This window comes from Zingiber officinale, chromosome 8A, assembly GCF_018446385.1.
Source record: "Zingiber officinale cultivar Zhangliang chromosome 8A, Zo_v1.1, whole genome shotgun sequence".
Classification (NCBI taxonomy): Eukaryota; Viridiplantae; Streptophyta; class Magnoliopsida; order Zingiberales; family Zingiberaceae; genus Zingiber; species Zingiber officinale.
This window is the reverse complement of record NC_056000.1, coordinates 109671263-109684173: the sequence shown is the minus strand read 5'-3', so window position 1 is coordinate 109684173 and position 12911 is coordinate 109671263. Positions and strand designations below refer to the sequence as shown.

At 47.1% G+C, this 12911-nt stretch overlaps 1 long non-coding RNA gene across 2 annotated transcripts; it reads left to right on the top strand.

Moving 5' to 3' along the window:
• Positions 1-1553: 1553 nt before the first annotated feature.
• On the top strand, positions 1554-12372 carry LOC122009934. Of its 2 annotated transcripts, none has more exons than XR_006119711.1 (4): positions 1554-2044; positions 2129-2323; positions 2809-2874; positions 12121-12372. It is a non-coding gene; the product is annotated as an uncharacterized LOC122009934 (long non-coding RNA). The 2 variants fall into 2 exon arrangements; XR_006119710.1 differs by having other exon boundaries at positions 12118-12372.
• The last annotated feature ends 539 nt before the right edge of the window (positions 12373-12911 follow it).

The window sequence follows — 12911 nt, the reverse complement described above, 5'->3', positions numbered from 1 at the left end:
TCATTTTGACAAATAATATTCATCTAAAAATAGTCCTTAAATGTCGAACCTTTAGTTACTAACTAACTACCAGAAGATAGCAGTTTTCATTTGGTTAGTCAAGTTAAGTAATAATATCTAGTTACAAATTTGTTGAAAAATGACTACTTAACTTGATCAATGTCCTTTTATATTTTCCGCTCAGGCTTGTGTTGATGCACTAATATAAGCATTTGAAATCTAGGCAAAAGGTTTATGCATCCCACACCATTTTAAGGTTTTTGAATACACAATTAAGGTAGACCTAGTGTGTTCATGAGATGCTCGTTACCTAGATCTATAGGATTATACTTTCTAAGGATTCATCCTAGACTAAGGCTAAAGCACTTTTTGAAACACTAGAGAAATGGAAATTTTTTAAAGAAATACATATTAGATTAGCCTAGAATTTGCAAGTTATTTGAAAAATCATTTGATAATAAGATTCCTAGTCTGTTGTGCATATTCCCAGTTTTCTTCTTAAGTTACTAAATTCAGATTCTGGTAGTGGTTTAGTGAAGATGTTAGCCAGATTTGACTTGTACTCAACATAGTTTAGATCAATATCTCCTTTGCATGATCTCTAATAAAGTGGTGTTTGATTTCAATATGTTTAGTTCTTAAATTATGCACTGGATTCTTAAAATAATTTTTTAAAGGATTTTTAAAATAATTTTCAAAGGATTTTAAAATAATTTTCAAAGGATTTTAAAATAATTTTTAAAGGATTTTTAAAATATTTTTTAAAGGATTTTAAAATGATTTTTAAAGGATTTTTAAAATATTATTAAAGGATTTTTAAAATAATTTTTATTTTTTTAAAAAATAATTTAATGTAATATATTAATTAACTTTTCATTCAATTCAATTTTAATTTTAAGGTTTATTTAATTTGATTTGATTTGATTTGATTTAATTTGATTTAATTTATTTTATCTTAATTTAATTTAATTTAATTTAATTTAATTTAATTTAATTTGATTTGATATAATATAATTTAATTTAATTTAACTTATCTTAATTTTGATTTGATTTAATTTGATTTATTTTAATATGATTTAATTAAACTTATCTTGATTTGATTTAATTTAATTTGATTTGATTTAATTTGATTTATCCTTATTAATCTTACTAATCTATATTTTCAATCAAGGGAATCCTATAATTTTGTGAGATGAATTAAGTTGAATTTCAGGGTTTAGTTTAACTTGTTTGTGAAACTCACAAGATGGGACTTGCTTTGGAACTAACTCAACAATCTTCGGATGGAAAAGGAAGAATTGGTAACTCATCTTGTAAGATATGACAAATTAAATAATAAGTATTATTGGAGGAATAATCTTATTAAATTTTCTGGAATTTTTTACAAATTTTTCTGGATTTAAACGGAGTCTATATGATATGTTTACGGGGATGAAATGATTAAGCTTAAAAGAGGTCTGTTTGGAATATCCCTTAAGTGGAAGTTGATTAATTTCATTAAGTTAATTAAACTAGGTATAAAAACTAAACCAAAGGTTTAATTCCTTATCTCATTTCCTTCTTCCGATTCTTCATTCCCGATCCCTCGCTTCCTCCGTTGGTTCCCTCTCCCTCTCGTGTCACTGTGCCACCCTAATCGTGAGACGACGACGTCTAGCGCTGCCAGCCATCGACGCTGCCGTCTTGTCCATTGCCGCCTTCCATTATCGACGCTTGTTTCCCATCTCGAGCCTGGCGACCATCGCTGCGATGGAGTCCAATGGATCACTCCAAGCTGCTGAACGCCGCTCGAACGCCACCTAAAAGTTGCCTGTCCAGTACTCTTCTTCCATTCTCCATCGCTAGCCGAGATACCTTCTCCTCCTCTGATCGTCATGTTCGTCCGATCATTGCCCTCTCTGAGTCGCTAATCCTCGCGTGGACAGATTTTTGGACAAGAGGCGAGATTCGTGCCCTAGTTTCGATCTCCTATTGCCGCACCTCGGCTTATCGCTGCAGCGGCAACCCGATTCCATCTAGGAGAGATCTTGGATATGGTACAGGGGTAAGTCAAGCTCAGTGTTAGATTAACATGGAATTGATTTCATACTTTATTTGGGATGTTAAGATGAGCTATGTGACTGACCAGTGTAGCTCCGATGAGGATTAGACCATGGGAGGCTAGCTGCGGCCACTGGATCTTCTACTCCAATCATCTTTTTGTGTCTAGGACCAAGGTTGGACCTCACCTCCTAGTCAGATGTGAAGCTTCTGGCCAAAATCCCTCAAACAACATTGTTCCGACCAACAACACTATTCCGACCAGATTCAAGAACCGATTGAGGTGAGTTTTTGTTCAATTTTAGAGTTGTTGCAGAGTTGATTAGTAGGTTATTCTAATTTGTTGAGGAGAAGGAGATGTGTAAGGAATTTGAGTTTGTTTGTAGAATGTAAACCATATTGTTTTGGTTATTTAGCCGTTGATGGTGATTTGTGGATTTGGGTAAGTTGTGGTGGTACTTTCATATATGAACTAGATTTTATTCTAGTTGTGGAATGGTTAGGGTGACCTAATTCTATTTAGTTGTGATCTGTTCCTTGAGTGAATTTGGATTTGTGATTGATTATCATGTAGATCAATTGTTATTGAGATGAAGGTTATCATTGGAATGATTAAAGGATTCATGGATAAAAGTAATTGAAGTCAATCATTGATTAAGGATAACTAATGATCGATTTGAATGAGATTTTTCCTATGGGTTTGGATCTTTGAGTTTAGCTAGTTGTTGCTAATCCGATTAGTTAAATTGTATAATATATGATTTGCAGTATGTTGATTTGAGACGAGCGTCTCGACATGGGACTTGTTCCGATACGAACTACAGATAAAGACGGGTACTTCCTGCTTTATCTCTTTAGTTCATTGATCTTAGTGCATGAGCTATATATTCAGATAGTTACTGTATTTATCTTGACTCCACTCGTATTTTTATTGTGCTTGATGCTTATTCACTCGATCTTTAAGCTACTCGTTTCTATATCTATACAGTCTCTCGTTGCTATCAATGACATTTAGCAAATACTAGATACCATGCTTACTTACTATGAATATTGTTTATTTACACATTTATTGAGCATGCTGGCTTCATGTAGTATACCTGATGATCCGGTAGTAAGAACAGGGGACCCCGCCCTGTGGAGTCAACGCCACGTGGAAGTCACAGTGGCAGTTGTCCATCCGGAGAGGGCCGGGTCCGACCGGACGGCCGGCCGGCCGTCCGGCGGAATCGAACGTTCGGAGAGGGATGGGTCCGATCGGTTGGCCGACCGGACGATATTCGGCTGATGGTTAAAGGCGTCCTGTCGAAATCAGGGTTCCGGCGCTCAATGGGAAAGGTCGCAAAGGCGAGCGGACTGCACGCTCGGCCAAAGCCATAAGGTAACACTGCTAATAGTCTCCACAAAGCACGTGATGGAAAATCTCCTCAAGTAAACCACCGCATATGTCCGGCCGGATGTTGAGGGAGTTGTCCGCCCGGAAGCCAGATCTGGAGCAAAGGGGAAAAGGACAAGGGACGTCTTTTTCTGACAGCAGGTATGTTTCACGTGCGGGCCATGCTCCAAATCTTGTGACAGGGGATTCCGCTGTTCCATCGAGGACATGCTGAGACTGTAGCAGTATGGGTTAGGGAAGCTCACTGACAAGTCTGTAGGATCGAAAAGAATTTAGATATCTCCACAATAGCATGATATTGTCCACTTTGGGCCTAAGCCCTCATTGTTTTGCTCTTGGGCTCTACCCAAAAGGCCTCATGCCAATGGAGATATCTTTTCTCTTATAAACCCATGATCTTTCCCATGTGTTTCCAATATGGGACTATGTTTGCAACCTTGCAACCCCAACAATCCCCCCCTCAAACAAAGGACCATAGGCTTCCCACGTCCGATCCTCGACCCACCAGGTCTTCCTGCCCCTCGGTCCACCCGACCTACTAGGACTTCCTTGCCTAGTCGCAACTAGGACTTCCTGCCTGGTGTCTGGTCCTCTTGATCCAAACATAGGAGCCCCCACTTTCTTTGTTCGAGGTCAATATTGTACACACATGGCTCAATCAGACCATAGCTCTTGTGCACAGTCGGCTGTTAAACCTTCTGGCAGTCCGGGCTCTGATACCAATTGTAGGATCGAAAAGAATTTAGATATCTCCACAATAGCATGATATTGTCCACTTTGGGCCTAAGCCCTCATGGTTTTGCTCTTGGGCTCTACCCAAAAGGCCTCATGCCAATGGAGATATCTTTTCTCTTATAAACCCATGATCTTTCCCATGTGTTTCCAATATGGGACTATGTTTGCAACCTTGCAACCCCAACAAAGTCCTTACTGGAGTATGGGCCATGGACACGTGTACACCTCGGTAGGTGTACACTCACTTCTTCGCTGCCCTATATAAAGGCCCTCATTCTTCGCCGGAGGTACGTATTCTACGATTCCTGGAGCCACTTTTTGATTGAGCTTCGCCTGACTTGAGCGTCGGAGGGTCGCCGCCGGGAACCCCTTCCCGGCCCGACTTCTGTGCAGGTTCGCCGGAGCTTCGTGCCACCAGTCGAAGATCCACGATAGCAGTCGAAGAGCGCCCCGTGCCTAGCGTCCGTTGATTCAGCATTCGGACAGGATCAATTTGGCGCCGTCTGTGGGAACACTCCTGCATCCGAACGGAAACAATGGACGAGGCTGGACGACAACACACGGTGACACTTTCGACGGAGGAACTCGACGCCCTGATCGAGATAAGGGCCGCCAAGCTTGTGGAGCAAAAATAGAAAGCCACAGCCGGGCGGCCGGAGAAGCAAGCAACGTCAACGTCTGGTGGTCGAGCGGGAACCCCACCGGCTACCGTCCTATTCCGTCGGGCCCTATTCCGGACGCCTCCTGATGCTGTAGCGGTGAATCGCAATCGGGGATCTTCGTCAGATGAAATACCAATACGGGATAAACAGAAAAGGCAAAACCCTCCGAGCGGATGCTTCTCCCGAGCGGAAGCACCGATTGCCACAGTTCCATTTCCCTCAAAAGCAGATACTTCATCTCCCGAATTCGACTTATAGCAAGCCCCTCCTTCTGGAACCTCAAGAGCGGGAGTTTGATGTCAGGCGATGAATCGACCACATACGAGGAAGTTGGGTGGACGAGCCGCCGAGCGGATGAAGATGGATTGGCACTTGGATCCACCATGAAGCGCAAATTATCTCCAGCCTGTCCGGGGCAGGGCGAGAGGTGCACCAATAGAATATGTGCTGTATATTTTTCGTTTGGTTGTATATTTGAAATGCAGAAGGCAAAATGTTATAATGTGCGCAATTGGCATTATCGGCCGAGCGGCCTATCTTCATGGTGTATAAGATCCGAGCCAAGCTCTCTTGGCTCGATGAAGAAGGCCTCGAGCCGTTCGGCTGGAGGTATAGTATCCGAGCCAGGCGCTCGATGACGAAGGCTCGTGGAGCAATGGGAGCAGAAGGCTCAAGTAAAAGGATAAAGCAGCAGACCGCCTCCACCTCTGGTAGGCCGAGCGGCCATGGAGGACCGACCGGGAAGTTTCGCCATCCTCCTGGCCTTGATAAATTTCGACGAAGTATATTGTATCCACCTCACTCCACGGGTATTCGGGAGTTGAGAAATTGCGTTAGATCTTATGCTGATCGGCATGTTAGTTTTTCAGATATAGTTTCTTTCGGGCATAGAATTCATCGTAATTTTTCGAAAGAAGGCCCGTGCCATTCGGCCGGGTGTATAGTATCCGAGCCAAGCGCTCGAGGACGAAGGCCCCCGAGCCATTCGGCCGGAGGTATAATATCCGAGCCAAGCGCTCGATGCCGAAGACCCCGAGTCGTTCGGCCGGAGGTATAATATTCGAGCCAAACGCTTGACGAGGAAGACCCCGCGCCGTTCGGCCAGGAGTACAGTATCTGAGCCCAGCGCTCGACAAAGAAGACCCCGAGCCGTTCGGCCGGGAGTATGTTATCCGAGCCAAGCGCTTGACGAAGAAGACCCCGAGCCGTTCGGCCGGGAGTACGTTATCCGAGCTGGGGGAAAGGTGCGCTAAATGTAAATTTATACACATTTCGGTCGCCTATGTCCTTGTAATGCAGGAAGTAAAATTATAAAGATGACAAATATCTTCGCCGACCGGCTGTGTTAAAAGTAGCCTTAAAGGCCGTCGAGCTCCGACGTTAAATATCGAGAGACGAGCCGACGTCTATAAATCATCCGAGCGGAAGACCGTCGAGCTCCGACGTTAAAAATCGAGAGACGAGCCGACGACTATAAACGTCCGAGCGGAAGACCGTCGAGCTCCGACGTTAAATATCGAGAGACGAGCCGGCGTCTATAAACCCTCCGAGCGGAAGACCGTCGAGCTCCGACGTTAAATATCGAGAGACGAGCCGGCGTCTATAAACCCCCCGAGCGGAAGACCGTCGAGCTCCGACGTTAAATATCGAGAGACGAGCCGGCGTCTATAAACGTCCGAGCGGAAGACCGTCGAGCTCCAACGTTAAATATCGAGAGACGAGCCGGCGTCTATAAACCCTCCGAGCGGAAGACCGTCGAGCTCTGACGTTAAATATCGAGAGACGAGCCGGCGTCTATAAACGTCCGAGCGGAAGACCGTCGAGCTCCGACGTTAAATATCGAGAGACGAGCCGACGTCTATAAACGTCCGAGCGGAAGACCGTCGAGCTCCGACGTTAAATATCGAGAGACGAGCCGGCGTCTATAAACGTCCGAGCGGAAGACCGTCGAGCTCCGACGTTAAATATCGAGAGACGAGCCGGCGTCTATAAACGTCCGAGCGGAAGACCGTCGAGCTCCGACGTTAAATATCGAGAGACGAGCCGGCGTCTATAAACGTCCGAGCGGAAGACCGTCGAGCTCCGACGTTAAATATCGAGAGACGAGCCGGCGTCTATAAACCCTCCGAGCGGAAGACCGTCGAGCTCCGACGTTAAATATCGAGAGACGAGCCGGCGTCTATAAACGTCCGAGCGGAAGACCGTCGAGCTCCGACGTTAAATATCGAGAGACGAGCCGACGTCTATAAACGTCCGAGCGGAAGACCGTCGAGCTCCGACGTTAAATATCGAGAGACGAGCCGGCGTCTATAAACGTCCGAGCGGAAGACCATCGAGCTCCGACGTTAAATATCGAGAGACGAGCCGGCGTCTATAAACTTCCGAGCGGAAGACCGTCGAGCTCCGACGTTAAATATCGAGAGACGAGCTGTCGTTTATAAACCCTCCGAGCGGGGAATGCCTATAAAGAGAATACAATTGTCCCAGAAACTCACCCTCTATCATTAAATCGTCTCTAAGTTCCGCTCGGCCCAGAGCCAAAAAGTACTTGCTCGATACATAGCGAAGGATCTCTGCTATCAGAGCGAAAAATTAAGTAGGCGAAGTATTACATGTTTAGCCGAACGGCAGGGCAATGCCAGGCACTTGGTAAATATCCCTTTCGAATACCAGAGGGGTGATAATGGGAGAGCGGATGAACACATATTTTGGTTATGTTAAAAGACAGCAAATATAAGGAAAACATTGCATTAAAGTTAAAGCTTTAGGCCGAGCGGCCCAATTACAAAAAAGGATGATATCCTGGTGAGTGACCGAATTACAGAAAGCTACTCAATATAATCATAAAGGTCCCTGGGAATGTTATTCAGAAGCGTCACCTGATCGCCGGCCGGAATAGCAGTAGACTCCGGGAGAAGACCCTTAGACTTCGGATAAGTGACGGTGGCGGTCATAGCCATGTCGAAAGCTGTATACATCCGCTCGCATATTTTCTCCGAGAATTCAGGCGAGCGGATGTAGCTCTGTCTTAAGGCCGCGATCTGACTCGGCTCGGCATCTTGATATTCTTTGAACACCGCCTGGGAGCCAGTAAGGGCCTCATTCAGATTCTGAATCTTAGCCGCGTCGGCCGAGCGGCCCGCCTTCTCCCTGTCGAGCTGCTCTGTCAATTCCTTTATATTCAGCTCCAGGCCCCGAGCCTCAACGTTCTTCTTCTCCAGATCGGAGATAGCTGTATTCTTCCGAGTGGTGGCCAGGGTTATTTTTGTGTCAAGCGACTTGACTTGCCGCTCGGACTCGGCCAGGGCATGGGCCTGGTCGGTTGTCTTCTTCTGCTCGGCCGCCAGCAGAGTTTGAGCTTTCTTCAGCTCCTTTTGCGGCTCGGAATAGGAAGGGCCCTGAAGGCCGGACGGCCCAACTACGGCCTTCAGTTGTCGTAGCTCTTCATCCACCAAGGCCAAGCGGTTGGAAACCGCAATTTCCTCCACCCATCTCTGGCAAAAGAAAATTATAGTTGTTAGCGGCCGATCGGAAAGAATGCATACAAAACTTCGTAGAGCAAACTTACCCCCGTGGCCTCCCGCATGTGGCTATTGGCCAAGTTTCCGAGGGGGATCAGCGCTGTGCGTGCCCGAGCATCGGCCCACATCTCAGCTAGGGGCCCTTTCAAGGTGATGGTGTGCTCGGGCACGGTTGGACGGTCGGCCTCTGGCAGCAGCTCTTCAGTCGGTAGGTGAAGAGTGACCCGAATCGTGCGACCGTTACCGGGGGTCATCCGACCGGCAGTCGGAAGGGGATCAAAAGCCGGCGCAGAAAACTGCGAATGAATGGTCGAGCGTTGGACTGAGTGACGAGCGGGCGGAAGGGTGCTGATTGGAATAGCCTCCACCGGAGCAGCTGGCTCGTCCTAGTCCGAAGGCGTCCGGTCGGACGAGATGGTTTCGGTCTCTGGCGCCTTGCTTCGAGCGGTTGCAGTGACCCGCTCGGATGGTTGGACCGCGGAGGTTGTCGACCGCAGGGGAGTCTCCACTCGACGCCTCTTCTGTAGAGGCTGCTCCTCCTCCCGAGCGGAACCTTCCTCGGGGGCAGTTGGTTCTCCAGGAGGGGTGGCTCCGCTGGCCACGTTTTGCTGGGAAGCGGGAGCGGCCGACTCAGCTTGTGTCCCGCTCTCTCCTTCTTGTGATCCGACCGGCTGGATACCCAACGCTTCCATTTCCCGGGGCGCCGCGGCTTCCAGAGCTGCCGCCTTTCTCTTCAGAACGCCGGCCATCACCGAATCCATGATGATGTCAGCTGCAGGAGAAAGAAAAGAAATCAGTTAACAATTAAAGCAAATGCCCAAGCAAAATTCTTACCGAAGCCGGTCGGAAGAGGAGTCCGTATGGGACTCAGGCCGAAGATGTACATCACTCCTTTGTGAAGAAGCTTGTTGATGTCAAGTCGCAGACCGGCTAGTATATTTGCAGTGTGGAGATAGTCCGGTCGGGTCTTGAACTTCTTCAACTCGGGAGTTGGGGGTAGGCTGACCTGCCATTGGGTCGGGAAGTTGGCCCGAGCGGGCATGCGGATGTAGAAAAAATAATCCTTCCAATGTTTATTGGAAATAGGAAGTTTGTTGAAAAAGACCAAGCCGGGCCGAGCTTGGAACATGAAGGTGCCCGGCTCGGCTTGCTTGGGGTAATAGAAATAAAAGAAGACCTCCGGTCGGAGGGGGATGTTGTGAATCTTAAACAAAACGACAACACCGCAGAGGAGACGGAAGGTATTGGGTACTAAACTGCCGAGCGGCACACCGAAAAAATTACAGACATCTATGATGAAAGGATGTACAGGAAAACGAAGACCGGCGGTAAACTGGTCTCGGAAGACACAGAAAGCTCCGCGCGGCGGCCTGTGAGGCCGAGCGGAAGGACCAGCTAAGCGAATTTCGAAATCCTCTGGGATTTCGAAATTGTCTGTCAAAATATCGAAGTCCCGCTGTTCGAATCGGGACTGCATGGTGGTGTACCATGGGCTGAGCGGTGATCTTCGGGATTGGAAGAGCTAGCCATGGGCCGATCGGAAGGAATCAAAAGGCAAAAGGGCAGGAGAAAAATAACAGCAAACGAAAGGAGGTTTCAAGGATCGAAACTGAGAAAGAAATGCGGAGGAAACACCGGAAAGGAGGAAGGAAAGATATAAAACCTTGCTGCGGGGAAAGGGATCAAGGAAAATGCGTCGAAGAGCGTCGGAGAGCAGAAACAGGATTGCCGGAGCTCCGAAGCGCAGGGGGCAATGGTCGAAATCGCGGAGGCAAGTGAGGAAGAGAAGGAAACGAAGAATTTATAGGGTGAAAGTCGGGCGGCCTCCACCGTTGGATCCAGGTCACGGGAATCAAAGCATGCATCGAGCCGTCCATTTCGAATCGCTTCGATCACATCAAAACACCATGCCACCGCCGACGTACGCCGATGGCAGTGCTCCACGTGGCATTCAATCATTCGGAGCATTTAATGAAAGCATGCTCAACCTTAATGTCGAAGATTGGCGCAGAACACGAGGAGATCCGGTGAATGCCATTGTTGATTCGCTTAAGGCTACCTCTATGGTTGGCCGAGCGGAGGATACCAGCACGGAGGAGCCGCTCGGCCAGATTCTTAGTCCAGTCAGTCGGACTATTCGCCTCCTTCGACTAGACTTGAAGGGGAGGCAAGTGATCCCGCCCTGTGGAGTCAACGCCACGTGGAAGTCACAGTGGCAGTTGTCCATCCGGAGAGGGCCGGGTCCGACCGGACGGCCGGCCGGCCGGCCGGCGGAATCGAACGTCCGGAGAGGGATGGGTCCGATTGGCTGGCCGACCGGATGATATTCGGCTGATGGTTAAAGGCGCCCTGTCGAAATCAGGGTTCCGGCGCTCAATGGGAAAGGTCGCAAAGCCGAGCGGACTGCACGCTCGGCCAAAGCCATAAGGTAACACTGCTAATAGTCTCCACAAAGCACGTGATGGAAAATCTCCCCAAGTAAACCACCGCATATGTCCGGCCGGATGTTGAGGGAGCTGTCCGCCCGGAAGCCAGATCTGGAGCAAAGGGGAAAAGGACAAGGGATGTCTTTTTCTGATAGCAGGTATGTTTCACGTGCGGGTCATGCTCCAAATCTTGTGACAGGGGATTCCGCTGTCCCATCGAGGACATGATGAGACTGTAGCAGTATGGGTTAGGGAAGCTCACCGACAAGTCCTTACTGGAGTATGGGCCATGGACACGTGTACACCTCGGTAGGTGTACACTCACTTCTTCGCTGCCCTATATAAAGGCCCTCATTTTTCGCCGGAGGTACGCATTCTACGAGTTTTGAAGCCACTGTTTCTTTCTTGAGCTTTGCCTGACTTGAGCGTCGGAGGGTCGCCGCCGGGAACCCCTTCCCGGCCCGACTTCTGTGCAGGTTCGCCGGAGCTTCGTGCCACCAGTCGAAGATCCACGATAGCAGTCGAAGAGCGCCCCATGCCTAGCGTCCGTTGATTCAGCATTCGGACAGGATCACCTGACTTCTATTTTTATATATATATATGATGACTGTTGTATCTTGCGCATCATGTCATTGCATGCATACTGACAACCATTGTCTCCCTTGTGGTGTGAGAGAGTCGTCAATTAGGACCACACACTCAGCCATTCATAGGTAGTGGTAGCTGGAGTGTGCCGCTTGTCCTGTCGTGCCCCCACTCGCTCACTCATTGGTAGTGATAGCTGGAGTTGCGGGCATCAGGGACCCCCGTCGCTACGTAGCTAGTTAGCTACTATGCAATTGCCCCCTCAACCACTCGAGAGTAGTGGTAGCTAGAGTGGTGTATAGTTTGTCATTTATCTGGCCTTTCGACTATACAGGGGTCGTGGTGCAGAGAGGTGGGCGGGGTGACCATCTGTGCGTACATTTTCGTTCTTATACTTGTTTATGTTGTTGTTGCTTACTTATGCTGATATGCTTACAGATGTTGAGATATATACCTATGTGTTTAGACACTGGCATACTTATTGGTAATATGTATATACATACCTCACATATTAACCTTGTAGCTATGAGCAGTATTGTAACAGATCTATGCTACTCCTGACATTTTATTACTATCTTAGGATATGATTTCAGGTATGGACATTTATTATGATTTCACTACAGTATCTGCTATTTTCCCTATAAGACTATATACCTTGTATCTCTAGTTCTTTATTATGTTCATGCACTATCTGTCTATTATCCACTGAGTCCTAGCACTCATCACCCCATGAACTGGTTTATTTCACCAAGTAGCAGGTAAAGGATTTATGGAGTCACCTGGAGATCATGCCCGCCAGTCCCATGTCACATCGAGCGACTTCTTCCGTTATTGCTTTCGTTCGTATTATTGGCTTTGGACTTATTCATGTGTATGTATCTTTTGTATGGAGGTCAACTTTGTGGTTTCTTATATTTGGTTTGATGTTGTCGTGTCAAGCCAAGGCGCCTTGCAGTTAGTTGTATTGTGGTTTTGTGATCGTTATTTTATGACTTCTGTTGTGTTTTGTTTCAGTCGTGTGGGCTATTTATTAACTACGTTGTTGTGTTTATTTCTAGCCATGTGGGCTATTTATTAACTGCATGATTGTGTTTAAATCCAGCCGTGTTGGCTGTAGTTTGCTTGTGACTGCCTTGTGGCAATGTTATATGCTTCATATTGTCACAGTTACAGGGGAGGTGTTGTCTAATTTTCTTCGGACAACTTTACCCTCAGGGCATGACACATCTACACGTAAGGATTAAGGAGCTAATCACTAGACTCACGAATCTCGGAGAAATGGTAACAAACTAAGACTTGGTAAGGTATGTACTGAATGCTTTTCTAAGAACACCCGAATGGATGTCTATAGTGGGCTTCTTCTACATCTGCAAAGACCTCAAGGTAAGTACGTTAAAAAATCTATTTTCTACCTTTGAATTTTATGAGTCGAGATGCACAGGTTTAAGAAATAAAGAAGAAAAGTTAACTCAGAACCTAACACTCAAAGCCAAGTAGATCGAGCCGGAGTTAGAATCCTCGCTCGACAAAAACAAAAAAGCATATATGA